Raw genomic sequence first — 13,853 nt, 5'->3', positions numbered from 1 at the left:
TACTCTCCGCCTGTCTGGGGAGGCCAGCGTGGCCGGTCTGCTTCCCACAGTACGTCGTCCATTCAAAAGTACAACAAACAGAACTCCCAGCTGCTTTTTAAACAAGGCAGGTATAACAAGTCTACGAAAAGTGTGTCAGACGCTCAAGGTGCATGACGTGTGTGCGTGTGCGCGCGTGTGACCTGAAGCTGTGTTCTTCCATCTTCCTTTGCACTTTTCCTTTATTGCTGCAGAAAATTGGAGACATGCAGAAGAGCACCAAGGAGAAAACAAAAGCCACATCATCAGCTAACCACGTGACGCCTCTTCTGGACACTGTCTATCTAGTGCTTTCCAGGCAAATTACAGGTCCTCACTGCACACGCTGCTTTCGGAATGGTTCTCAGCACTTGATGTGATGTGTTGATCCCCCATGGAATTCGTCATATCTTATACTATTATTTTTAGAGTTTGGCTAGCCTAACTGTACCTCCTCATCTCTGACCATCTGTCAGTGGCTTTCAGCTGGTATCTGGGGTTTCTGTTTATCAACACCCAGCACCCTTTCTAATAAACGCTTCTTTACATCTATGATTCCTTAGGATAAACTTCTAGATGCTGAAGTGCAATGGCTGAGGGTACACACATCTTTTAAATTTTTTAAAACACCTCAACCAAAGGCCACCCCTTAGTGTGTGCAGACGGCACCTCCCTGTGGGCTTCAAGCCACAGCCCGCTTCCTCACATCTCGGCCCCACCACTTCTTGGCTGAGGGACCCCAAGAATAAATTTCTTATTCTCTCTATTCTCAATGTCCTCACTTGTGAAAGAGGGAAGAACTGTCCTAATAGAGCTGATAGGGCTGCGGTCAGGGTTCCACGAGACAGTACAGAAGCCATTTGGCAGGACATCTACAATAACGTCACCATGAATTTCACTCTGTCACTCTTTCCCATAATGGCCCCGCTGTCTCCATCCCCGCCTTTCCAATTCAACAAAGCGGAGGTTCCAGAGTCATCGCTAACCATGGATCTGATCGCATTAGTGACTGCTCAAACCCTTGCACAATTAGGCAGAGTGAAAGAAGCTGGACTCCACGCGGCTCCCTGTATGATTCCACTTACACAACATTCTGGAAGAGTCTATAAGGATGGAAAACAGAGCCATGAATGCTGGGGCGGGGGTGGGGTGGGGGACGGGCCTGACTCCAGAGGGACACAGGGAAATCTGTGGAGTTATGGAAGTGTTCCATTATTTCAATTTTCTGGTAGTTACATGACTGTGTTTCAAAACTCATAGAACAGGACATTAAAATGGGTGAATTTTCCTGAACACAAATTATACCTCAGTAGATCTCACTTAAAAACAAACAACGCTGCAGAGAAGGAAGTCTAAGCCCTGTGGTCTGGCGTTCCAGGCCTTGTCTCCTGGCCAGCTGCTTTCCTTCCCGTTTCTCACTGACTCCAAGATCTGGCATGTACAAAAATGCCCTCCACGCCAGCAGGCCCAAGCAGGGCCCACACCAAACCCAAAGCCCCCGCCAAGGCCGCGGGCCTGGTGCTCTCCAGACAGACCCTGTGTTCAGACTCCACGCCCCAACCCCTCCTCTGCTCTCTCAGATCCTGCTTCTCCCCGTTTTGGGAGGCCTGCCCAGACTACCAGGAAATAAAGATGAATCCCTCCTTCCTCTGCATCAAAGGTTCTCAATTCTGGCTGCACAAGAATTACCCGAGCAGTCGTCAAAACCGCAGATCCACGCCCTCCCTCCCATCCCAAGAGATTCTGATGTAACTGGGTGGGTGTGGGGACAGACACTGGGGTTTTGTTTTGCTTCATTTTTTTTTAAAGGATCCCAGGCTCAGAAATAAAAGGGGGAACATTATGCAAATCCAGAGACATTAAAAGGATAACAAAGGAATATTATAAACAGCTTTATGCCAACAAGTTTGACAACTTAGATGAAATGGGCAGATTCCTTGAAACACACAGATCACCAGGACTGACTCAAGAAGAAACAGAAAGCTGTAATAGTCCTATGGCAATAAACTGAATTCATAATTAAAAAGCCTCCCCATAAAGAAAATCCAGGATAGCGTCACTCGTAAATTCCATCAAATGTTTAAGGAAGAAACAATGCTAATCCTATACAAACTCTTAAAATAATAAATGAAGCAGACTTCCTAGGTGGAGCAGTGGTTAAGAATCCGTCTGCCAATGCAGGGGATACGGGTTCGAGCCCTGTTCTGGGAAGATTCCACATGCCACGGAGCAACTAAACCCGTGCGTCACAACTATTGAGCTTGAGCTCTAGAGCCCATGAGCCACAACGATTGAGCCCGTGTGCTGCAACTATTGAAGCCCACGTGCCTAGGGCCCATGCTCCACAACAAGAGAAGCCACTACAATGAGGAGCCCGTGCACCACAATGAAGAGTAGCCCCCACTCACAGCAACTAGAGAAAGCCTGTGTGCAGCAACGAAAAACCAACACAGCCAATAAATAAATAAAATAAATAAATAAATGTTAAAAAATAATAATAATAAATGAAGAGGGAACACTTCCCAAATCATTGTGTGGACCCCGATACGGAAAGCAGACAGAGGTATTACAAGAAAAGAATACACTATCCCTCGTGAATATAGTTATAAATATCCTTAACAAAACTGTGGCAAATTGAATCCAGCAATACATAAAAACGATAATACATGACAGCCAGCTGGATTTGTGCCAAGAATGCAAGGTTGTTTAACATTCAAAAATTCACTAATGTAATTCACCATATTTACCAAGAAAAAAATAAGAGAAAAAAAACCGTATGATCATCTCAACAGATACAGAAAAAGCATATAACAAAATTCAATATCCACTCATGATTAAAACTAGAAAACTTCCTCAACCTCAAAAAACAGCATCTACATAAAATCTTCACCCAACGTCATATTTAATGAAAAGACAAGTTCTTTCTTCCTCATATTGGGAAAAGACAAGAGTGTCCACTGTCATCCCTTCTGTTAAACACTGTAATGAACATCCTAGACAACGGAATAAAAGAAGAAAAAGAAATAAAAAGCATTTGAATTGGAAAGACAGAAGTAAAATGGTCCCTATTTATAACTGTCAGGATTATCTTTGTGCGAAAATCTTAAAGGACTACAAAAAAGCTACTCAAACAAATAAGTAAATTTAGAAAGGCGATAGAATAAACAAACAAAAATCAATTGTATTTCTATACAGTACAATAAACAATTAGAAAATTAAGAATGTTTAAATCCAGTTATAACATTTAACCATAAAATATTTATGAATAAATCTGATAAAACATGTATAAGACCTACAATGACTACTACAAATCACTGCTAAGAAAAATAAAGGAAGGTGAACACAGATGGAAAGAAAGCCCATGATCACTAGCTGAGACTCAATATTGTTAAAATGTCAATGTTCCCCAAGTTGATCTAAGGAGTTAATGCAACCCCAGTCAAAATCCAAGCAGGCTTTTTCGTAAGCTGATTTTAAATTTATATGGAAATGCAAAGGATCTAGGCTAGACAACACAATTTTGAAAAGGAAGTACAAAGTCTCACTACCTGACCTCAAGAATTACTACATAGCAAGTCATGAAGATAGCGTGGTTTTAGAGCCAATAGTGAATAAGCCAAAACGGACCAGAATTGAGTCCTGAAACAAAGCCACACAGATTCTCAACTACTTTTCAAACATGATGCCAATAATTCAATAGAGAAAGGACAGTTTCTTTAACAAGTGGTGCTGGAACAACTGGGTATCCACACTCAGAACAATAAACCTGAACTTTCAGCTCTTTCCAGTTAAAAGGTAACTCAAGAGATAACAGATCTAAACATAAAAGCTCAAACCATAATGTTTTCAGAAGAAAACACAGGGGAAAATCTTTACGATGATGGGCGAGGCAAACTTTCTTAAGTAGGACACAAAAAGCACAAACTACTAAAAACAATTGATATAACTGGACTTAAAACTAAAAACGCATGCCCTTTGAGAGATATCATTAATAAAATAAAAAGATAAACCACAGACTGAGAGAAAGTATTTGCAATACAAATATCTAACAAAGAGCTTGAATCCACAATACACAAAGAACTCAAATATCAGAAGACATAGCCCAATTAAGAAGTCAGCAGAATATAGGAACAAAAATGTAAAAGAATAAATACAAATCGCTAATAAATACAGGAAAAGATACTCAACTAGAAGGTCTATGACCCAGCACAACTCCCACTAGAATAGCTAAAATTAAAAAGACTGACGACAGCAAGTGTTGGCAAGGATATAAAATAACTGTGCTCCTACATTAGCAGCAGGGATGTAAAATGATACAACCACTTTGGAAAACAGTTTGCCAGTTTCTTATAAAGTTAAAGATACACTTACCACACAACCCCACAATTCTATTTTTAAGTAGTTACTCAAGAGAAATGAAAACATGTCTGCACTCACATGTGCATACAAATGAATACAGCATGTTTATATCCTTTTTCAATAGTGGTAAAATACACATAACATAAAATTTACCATGTTAACCATTTTATAGGGTATGCACCATCACCACTATATAGTTCCAGAATATTTTCATCACCTCCAAGGGAAACCCCACACATATTAAGCAGTCCCTCCCATTCTCCCCTCCCTGCAAGCCCTGGCAACCACTAATATGCTTTCTGACTCTCTAGATTTGCCTATTCTGGACATTTCATATAAATGGAATCACACAATATATGCACTTTTGTGTCTGACTATTTTCACTTTACATCATGTTTTCAAGGGTCATCCATGTTGTAGCACGTGTCAGTACTTCATTCCTTTTCCAGCTAAGTAATGTTCCATTGCCTGGATGGACCACATTTATTTATTCATTCATCCACTGATAGGCATTTGGGTTGGTTCCCAAATTGTGAACAGTGCTGCTATGAACAGCCATGTACAAGCTTTTGTTTGAACATCTATTTTCAATTCTTTTGGGTATTTACCCAGGAGCAGAATGGCTGGATCATATGACAGTTCTATGCTTAACTTTTGGAGGAATCTCTAAACTGTTTTCCAAAGTTGCTGCACCATTTTACATTCTCAAAGCAATGTATGAAATCTGCAATTTCTCCATATGCTCACCAGCACTTAATTATTTTCCTTTTTTTTGATAAAAGCCATTCGGGTGAGAGGGAAGTGGTATCTCACTGCGGTTTGGATTTTGCACTTCCCTAGTGACTACTGATGCTGAGCATCTTTTCATGTGCTCATCTGTCATTCGTCTGTCTTCTCTGGAGATATACTCACTTGTATTTCAATGGGTTGTTTTTCCTTTTGCGTTGAGTTATAGTTCACAGCACTTTTATTCACAACAACCTTGAATAGGAAGCAATCTAAACATCTACCAACAGGTGAATGAATCAATAAACCATGGTACACCCACATGATGAAATAGGATTCAGCAATAAAAGACATGATGTACGATATACACAGTAACACCAAAGAATCTCAAAAACGTGCCAAGGGAAAGCAGCTGGACACAGAGTCTACAAGACAAGCTTCCATTTTGGAACTCTTAAAGAAACAAATGTCAGAATAGTCTAATCTTGCAGATCAGTGATCGCTTGAGTGGCGGATTGGGTGCAGAGGCAGCAGGGAATACGGGAAGGGCTCACAGACTAAACAATCTCTGCTGCAACTGCTCAACTGCTGCAACAGCCCGACAGTGGCCAGAGATGGTGTGGGTGTGTGAACATGCCAGGTGCACTGGACCTGGAGGTCAGAGTTCATCCACTCCTGGCCTCCATCACCATTATGGTGGCAGTTGCATAACTGTATACCTTTGTCACTGAACAGGAAGCTTAAAACAGTACCTTTTATTGTATGTAAATTATACCTCAATAAAACTGGTGAAGGAAACAGTTTCTACAGGCATACACCCCTGCCTAATGGGCATCCATTAGACATCCAGAGTGAGGCCCACGGCCCTGCCTCTGCCCTCCTGTCTGCCCCCCAGAGTGCAGCCCACATGGGCAGGCCATGCTCAGCCCAGCCTTGGGCAGATGGTTAAAACACAGAGCTGCTGACTCAGGGATTCTGGGGTGGAGGTGAAAACCTGCATTGCGGCAAGATCCAGGAACACGATGGCGCTGGCATAGGGACCATGCCTGGAGATGGGCTCTCTCTCTTATTCATGTAGCATTCAGTGTATGTGGGATTAGGACGGTGTTGCAGACAGCACACGGCCGCTCGCTGGTGAGTGGCTGGGGCCTGTGTGTAGGAAATACCAGGCTGACATCAGGAGGGACACATTCACATTCTGGCTGCGAGGACACGGCCCCACGTGCAGCCCTGGTTTCGGGCCAGGCCCTCTAAGCCAGCAAACCTGGCCCCCCTTCGCCCATTCTCCTACCCCACACAGGTGTCCTCTCAGCCAGAAGGGCATCCACCCCTTGCCCAGGAGCCCAGCCAACTCAGCTCTCCAGGCCTCCTGTGCTCACCACCCAAGAGCACTCCATCGCCCTGGGACACCCACTGCCACGCTCAGAGGCTCTGCTGTCACAAGCTTCATGACCATTCTCTGAAGCCCTGGCTCCACTCCCCTGTCCACAGACCCCAGGGCCAAGCAGCAGGGCAATGCATGTAACAGCTAATGAAAGTTTGCTTGCGGGGGAACAGCTGGCCTCCCGTTTGCCCCTATGGGAGGACCTGGCAAGGGCCCCACCCCACTTCCTTCATCACTCTTCCCCTCTACTCTGTCCTTCCCTTCAGGACAGAAACCTGAAACACAAGCCTTCTCTCAATCCCTTATGCCCAGCAGCTCCTCCTCCATTTCTCTCGAAACTTCACAGGAAAACTCTCGAAAAAGTTACCGACTCTTGCTGTCCTGAGCTCCCCTCCTCCCCCTCTTGGTCCATCACTCCCCTACACCTCTCATCGGACACCAGTGACCTCCGTGTTGCTAAGGTCAGTTCCCCAAGGATAATTCTCAGTCCTCACCTAACTGGACTCCTTGGCCAGGCAGCCCTTCCTCCCCATGCATGATCTGCCCGTGGCCCTGGATGCCTCAGACACCTCTGCTTTCTCCTGCCCAGACGGCACTCCTTCTTGCCCCTTGATCGTGGAACTCACCTATCCTCCATCCATCCAATTCCCCTGCCATCTCGTGCTGACTCAGCTTTAAAAATCACACCTATGTGCCAGCAGTAGCCAGGTTGATTGCCGGGGCCCAGGCCACTCCCCCAAACTCTAGCCTCCCTGCTTGAAAAGCCCCTCACTACCGCCACATGGACAGCAAACGGAGCTCACAGGTACTATCTGGAGAGCCAGCCGCGCTCCCGAGTTCCCCACAACTGCTCTGCCCACAGAGAGTCCATCTTAGGATGGTGCCCACTCCATCTCTCAGACTGCCTGAGCTGAGGATCTCGGGGTCACCTTGTACTCCGCTATTGCTCCGATCATCCTGTGGGCTCCATCTTCGCATCCCAGACCCACTGCCTGCACAGGGTTGCTCCTCTGCTCCAGCCACACCCGCCCCTGGCCTTGCCCGTGTGCCGGGATGTCCCCCCGGGTCACTCCTCACCTCCTCCATCAGCCTACCAGCGACCTGATTTCAAATCTCAAAACACCCCCAACCTGTTGGCCCCCCCCCCGAGCCCCTGGACCCCGCACTTACTTTCTCCATAGCAGTATGGCCGCAGGGCGTGACATTCTGATTTATTTCCTCTCCTTAGCATTCCATCACCCGCTACTTGACCATCCGTGCCAAGTTGGCAGAGCCTTCTGTCTCGTGGTTCCTTGCTGTAATTGGAGCTCAATAAACATTTGCTGGGGGGACCAGTGAGACTCCATGAAGTGACCAAATTTGTGAGCTGAAAGGGGCCTTAAAGGTATCTAATTCCTTCACCTCAAATAAGATGAACAATGGGGCCTCACCTACAAAGGACAGCCCTGAATGCCCAGACAGCACAGCCGTACTTGGGCAGATCCCTAAGGCCTCTGGAAAGGACTGAGATGCATATCTGACCTCAGTGGAAAAATGGACCATGTACTTAGAGCCTGTTCTGCTGGCAGGCAGCTCACAGCCACACGGACAAGACCCCAGGCTCAGAGCAGGGCCACCTCGCGGCGTGCCTGGCTGTGCCCTCCCATGGCCATGGAAAATCCTAGTAAACAACAACAAACTAAACTCCAAACGCACGGTGAGAACAAAGTGGGGTCCAGCTGAGGCCCTCATTCAGGGCAGGCCCCCCAGAACGTACTGTCCTTGCAAACAAGATCAAAACACACATCAGAGCCAAACAACATCCAGATGCTTAATCAAAGCAGATTATACTCTGGTGCTGAAGCAATGCAAATTTCTTGCAATAGGACAGGAAAATAGGAAACAAACAAACAAAAACCTTAGGATTACCGGCAACTTGTACTTTCTTACTTTGTGGATTTAGGATTTTTATGCTTTTTTGTTGGTTTAGGTTAAAGTGACAGCGTACCCTCCACTAAATGAAAAAAACAGCAACTGCTGAAAATGAATGGAAGAGTGCCACAGGGGCCGGTCATCCAACTAGCAGTGGAAATCTGCCCATGAAGGCCCTGGACCGTCTTTGCTTTTGTTTCTGGGCCAAGTCCCATGGAAGAGAATGTGCTCCTCCACTTAAACCAGGACCATGGTGGGTCCAAGCTGAGGGCCCTCCCCAGCCCACGGCCCAGGCCCAGGATGGTGCCTCAGCTCACTGCCCCCATTGAGGGATGATGTAGCTGTTCAATTTTCAGGGTTTGCGTCTTGTCCCCCCTATTGCCGAGGTCAGGGTACTGATGTCTCTTTTTCACGGCACACACTCAGAGCATCAATGACTATCGATTCTTAAGTCAAATGAGGCACTACCTTGAGTGCCTCATTTAAGCCACATCATCTGTTATTAAGTTGTAGCAGGAAGATGAATTCCTACAAGTCCATTTAGAATAAATTTACATTTAGATTTAGAAATTTAATATTTAAAATAGGCTATTCTATTCCCTAGTGGAGACCCCCTTCTTAAAAATACATTTTACCATTACAAAAATAATCCCACTGTAAGAGAAACAAACCACACAGAAGTACGTGGTGGGAAAAGGACAAGTTCCTTTCCTCCTCCCTCCCTTCCCTCTTCTCAGCCCTCCCCCAACACACAAGCACACACACTCGCATTCACACACACATCCTTCCCTCCCACCCCGTCGGTAGCCAGACAGTCACTCTTGCTTGGAGCTGTGTCCCCAGAGCCCAGAGCAGCGCCTGCCCCACTCATCCACAGATCATCATCTGTTCAATACACAGTGTGTGTCCTTCCAGATGCTTCTACACCTTATTACCTACGCATGCATAGATGGGATCATTCTGTACAGTCTATACTAAGGAGCAGCGTTTTCACTTAATACATCAGCACTTCTTTTAAAGTAAAACTCAACTATTTCACAAAGTGCAACAGCATTTGGGGGAGGAATGGGATTCTTAGATTATTAACTTTTCTATGATAAAGAATTTCAAAACTACACAGCAGTGGACTGAACAGAATAACGAACTCTCAGGCACCCTCACCCAGAGCCAACAACCACGCAACCATAGACAATCCCCCCTGGCCCCCGCCCCATGCCAATCTGAAACGGATCTCAAACACTGTATCACTTCCTCTGCAAATAAGTCCAGTATATATCACTAAAGGGTAAAGATTGTTTTAACGTAACCACAATGCCGTTATTAAGGAATATAATTAACCTTCCAAATCAGCATTCACTCAACAAATGTCCAACTGTCTCATAAATACAATAATTTTTTAAAGGAGTGATTCTTGGGTCAAACGCTGTTCACTGCGTTTTGTTCAAAGCCTGCAATCCCAGGTGCTACACAGATGCACCCAAGGGAGGAAGTGCAGTCTCTACTTTCATAGACAGCATCTGAGACTTTTAGACCAAATAGGGGACCCTGCCCCACTGGAGGATCACAAGGGCACGGTGGAAGGCAGTGGTGGGGGAACGACACCTGGGCTGCCGTGATGCCTGGCCGAGGTACGGCACTGCCAGGTAAACTTCCATGCACTCGGGAAGGGTCAGGCAGCTGGAAAGTGAGCCACTCCAAGGAACTGGGATGGGCCAATTTGCCTATTGCAATGATCACCTTAATTGGCGTACCGAAAAATGCCACCCCAGCTCTAGGCGAGGTCCACTTACACGCCGTCTCCACTTGATTGAATCAGCAGTCATTTCCTCGTAATACATCTCCACTTCCCCACATCACCTCTTGACAGCAGGCAGGCTGAAATGGCCGTGAGCTGTGCTGAGTCTCCAGTACAGAGGAGCCTGCCCGACCAGCCTGCTCTCGGGTGACACCCCGAGACATCCCCAAGTGGACACAGGCCCCAGTGAATAAGGTGGAGCTGGGGAGGCTGCACCTGCCAAGCCCCAGGAAGGACGGCAGTCTTTCCTCCAGCCACCGCCCACCACAGTCAGCCGATGGCAAATTCATTCGTATATTTTTACATGGCCAGCTTCACCCCATGGCCACCCTGCAGGCCCGGACAGTTCACAGGTCACTGCAGTCACTCCCAGAAGAGCCTGGGGATGGGGAATGGGGGCACTGGGAGACACTACCCGCCACATCACCCTCCCAGGAGTTCTTTCGAATAAACAAATTCTTAGCATGAGGAGAGGGTCGCTGTTAAGTATGGGACAATCAGGAAGCCAATTCACTTTCACAGCAGCAGCAGCCTAACCCAGGGACACTGGGGACTCCTGGTGGTGGGGAGGGAACATGGGTCCCAGCTGCCAGCCCGAGAGCTCTGGCCCCAGGCTCATCACACAGGACAAGGGGTCAAGAAGAGGCTCCTGGCCACCATCCTGGCCGCCCCCATCCCTTCCCCACCTCCAGAAATGGAACCCAGAGGGAGGGGTGGGAGGCCTGGGCTCAGTGTGGGAGAGGCAGGCTCCCTCTAAAAGCACAGAGGACCAATGAGAAAACCATTGATCTCTGCAACACATTATTGATTTTGCTATGTGCTGGCACTAGCCGATGGTCCTCCCCCCTCATTCAGAGCCAGCCATTAGCCTGCACTCCCAAGCACCGGCCTGGACATCCCTGCCCGGTGTGGGGAAGCCACTTGAGATGCAACCCTCCTTGACTAACCCACAGGGAACGGATCACGAGTGAATGATGTCATTAAGATCATCTCCCTGCCCCCAGACCCACTGGACAGCTGTGCGGCGTGGCCTTGCACCGCACTCCTATGCTGGGGTGGATGCACCATCTGCCAGGACCCTGAGAAAGGCTATCAGAGCACCCTGGTTACCAGTGCAGGGGTCTCTGCAAGGCTGCATTTTCCAACAATCACAGGGAGCCAGTTCCACTCCCACGCCAGCTCACAGTCCTATAACACAGGACAAGAGTGGACCTGGGCAGGGCTGCCTCTCAATACCAGCAATTAGCTTTTATTTCTTTATTTGGTTTACCTGCTCGTTGTGCTACAAACAATTTTTTTTTCAATCTGAAGGTCTGGCCTCTTGGCGGGGGGACAGTCTTTGTCCACAGAAATGCCCCCGTGTGTCCCTCACCATCCCCTCATTCCTGTACGTTTTGTCCCTGGTAGGACCCAGTGCCTGAAGTACTCAGGCCAGGCCTGCTTTATTCTTCATTCTTGCAGACGCTGTGCACAGACACAAACGATTCAAGTGACAATCGGGGCATTATCTCTACCAGGATCCTGGCCCCAGCACTGGCCGAGGCAGCCTGTTTCTGGGACACAGTAAACATTTCCAAATAACGGCGCCCAGGCAGCCAGAAGGCAGGCCCCAGGCCTGGGACAGATATGAGGTGACAGGCCACCGATGTCACTTCACCCCTTGGAAAGGAAACTTCCGCTCAGTGGCGCCTAGTGGATTTGAATAGACTCAGAACAGGGGGGCCTGCCACTTGGCCACAGTCCCCAAGTCCGGGATGTGCTTAACATAAGGGGAGGTTTTCAAATCAAAAGCAGAACAACTTCGTGTGGTAAACGCTCCAGGAAGCAGGGCCCTGCCCTTGACAACAGGCCTGATTTTCGGTGGACTGCCCAACTACAGACTCCCGTGCACCTCACCCCCAATACTAAACCAAACAAACGAAAAGGACCCCCACGACCCAAATCTCCTTTCCATGTCTGCACTGGCAAAACCCCAGTGGATTCAGCCTCCTGCAGCTCACCAAGCGGCTGCAACAGGTGCAGCCCTGAGCTGCGGCTGCCGATTCTCCCTGGCTGTTCTAGAAGCACGCAGCCAAAACCCTAAAGGAAGCTGAGGCCTGCAGCACTCACTGCTAGGGCCCCAACCTGCCCCACCTGTCTGAGTGCGCGGCTCCGGGTCCAGCGCCCGGGGGCCGCGGCCTCCAGGACAGAAATAGAAGCCGCGGGGCCGGGCCAGGCCCGAATGGCCGGAGTGGGGCGGGGGCCGGGCGCACAGGAGCGGCGGGCCTGGCGGAACGCGATGCCCCCGCCCCCGGCCAGGGTCTGCCGCGCGCCCCGAGCCCCCAGCGCCGCCCCAGCGCCGCCGAGCCACCTGCGCGCCGGGGCAGGGAGCGAGCCGACGAGGGGAGGGGTCCTGGGGGGGTCCAGGGAGGGGACTCCGGGAAGGGGTCCGGGGACGAGTCAGGGAGCTCCGGGCAAGGGACTCCGAGAGGGTCCGGGGCTTCGGGGAGGAGTCCCGGGGCTTCGGGGCGGAGGCTCCGGGGACCGGTCCGGGGAGGGTCTCGTCGCCCCCGCGCACCTGCCCGGCCCGCGCCCTCCCTCTGCCCTCCGGCCCTTACCTGGCGCGGCGCGTCCCGGCCGCGCGGCCCCGCGGCGCCCGGCCCGACGAGCGCGGGCGCAGGAATGGCGATGGCGGCGGCGGCGGCGGCGGAGGCGGCCGGCTCGGAGGCCCGGCGCGGAGGGGCGGCGCGGCCAGGCGGCGCGTGGATGCTGCGGCGCGCGAGGGCGCAGAGGCCGGCGCGGGAGGGAGGGCGGGGGCGGTGCGCAGGCCCCTCCTTCCGTTCCCGCCTCCTCTCTCGTCCCTTCCCCTCTCCGCTGCCGCCTCCTCCTCCTGACTCCCCCACCCTCTCCGTCCCTCCCCTTTTCCCTCCCATTTCTTCACCTTCCTCCACCTTCCTCCACGCCTCTCCTCCCTTCTTCCCCACCAGCCCTTGCCACCTCCCACCTCCACACTTGCCGCCGTCCTCCTCCCTTCCCACCTCTCATCTTCCTCCCCTACCCACCCACCCCCCGCTCCCTCCCCCAGGCTCCCAGAGGCTACCCCCTGCCCTGGCCAGGTCCAACACAGATTCTGATGAAGTGTCCAGCTACCTCTCCTCATCACCTGCTAATGGAGCACTTGCCCGTTCTGGGAGCCTGACCTGACCTCACCCTTTCCAGGACGCCCCCCCATCTCCAAGGTTTCTCGAACCCCCAGGCCCGGGTACTGTTCTGCCGGGGACCTGCCCCACACCATGTGTGGACAAATCATGTGGGCTCCCAGGACACTTGCTCCTTTGCTTCTGAGCAAATCGAACTTGGATAAGAACATTCCAAACCAAGCCCCCTGCCATTTCCCCAGGGTGAGGCGGGCAGGTACCAAGCTAGGTTTTGCTGCTGCCCTTCTGTTTGCCCCCATGCCAGCTGTTTGCTACGTGTTCACCATGTGCTACACCCCTGGTGACACACATTTATACTAACCCACAGGTTTGAAGCCCTAGGTGCCCTCCAAAGACGGCTCCAAACCCTTCTGCCCTGGAGGAAGAAGTGAAAGGCATGGGAAGGTGGCTGGCCTGGCCAGTAGGCCTGCTGAGGGATGCTGCCAGGAGAAAGGGGGCAGTTCCCGATGACCCCACCAGGATG

At 49.9% G+C, this 13,853-nt stretch overlaps 1 protein-coding gene across 4 annotated transcripts in view; it reads right to left on the bottom strand.

Annotated features, from left to right (window-relative positions):
* Nucleotides 1-12,925, bottom strand: part of SEMA4D (semaphorin 4D) — a 120,088-nt gene extending 107,163 nt beyond the window's left edge. For all 4 annotated transcript variants that reach the window (XM_057720412.1, XM_057720413.1, XM_057720414.1 and 1 more), the window contains exon 1: nucleotides 12,791-12,925. The gene's annotated coding sequence lies outside the window, so the exon portion shown is untranslated. The remainder of the gene's footprint in view (nucleotides 1-12,790) is intronic.
* Nucleotides 12,926-13,853: the final 928 nt, after the last annotated feature.

The sequence above is a fragment of the Hippopotamus amphibius genome, chromosome 2 (genome assembly GCF_030028045.1).
Source record: "Hippopotamus amphibius kiboko isolate mHipAmp2 chromosome 2, mHipAmp2.hap2, whole genome shotgun sequence".
NCBI classification, from domain to species: Eukaryota; Metazoa; Chordata; class Mammalia; order Artiodactyla; family Hippopotamidae; genus Hippopotamus; species Hippopotamus amphibius.
Note: the sequence above shows the minus strand (reverse complement) of the source record. Positions and strands in the feature narration are given on the sequence as shown.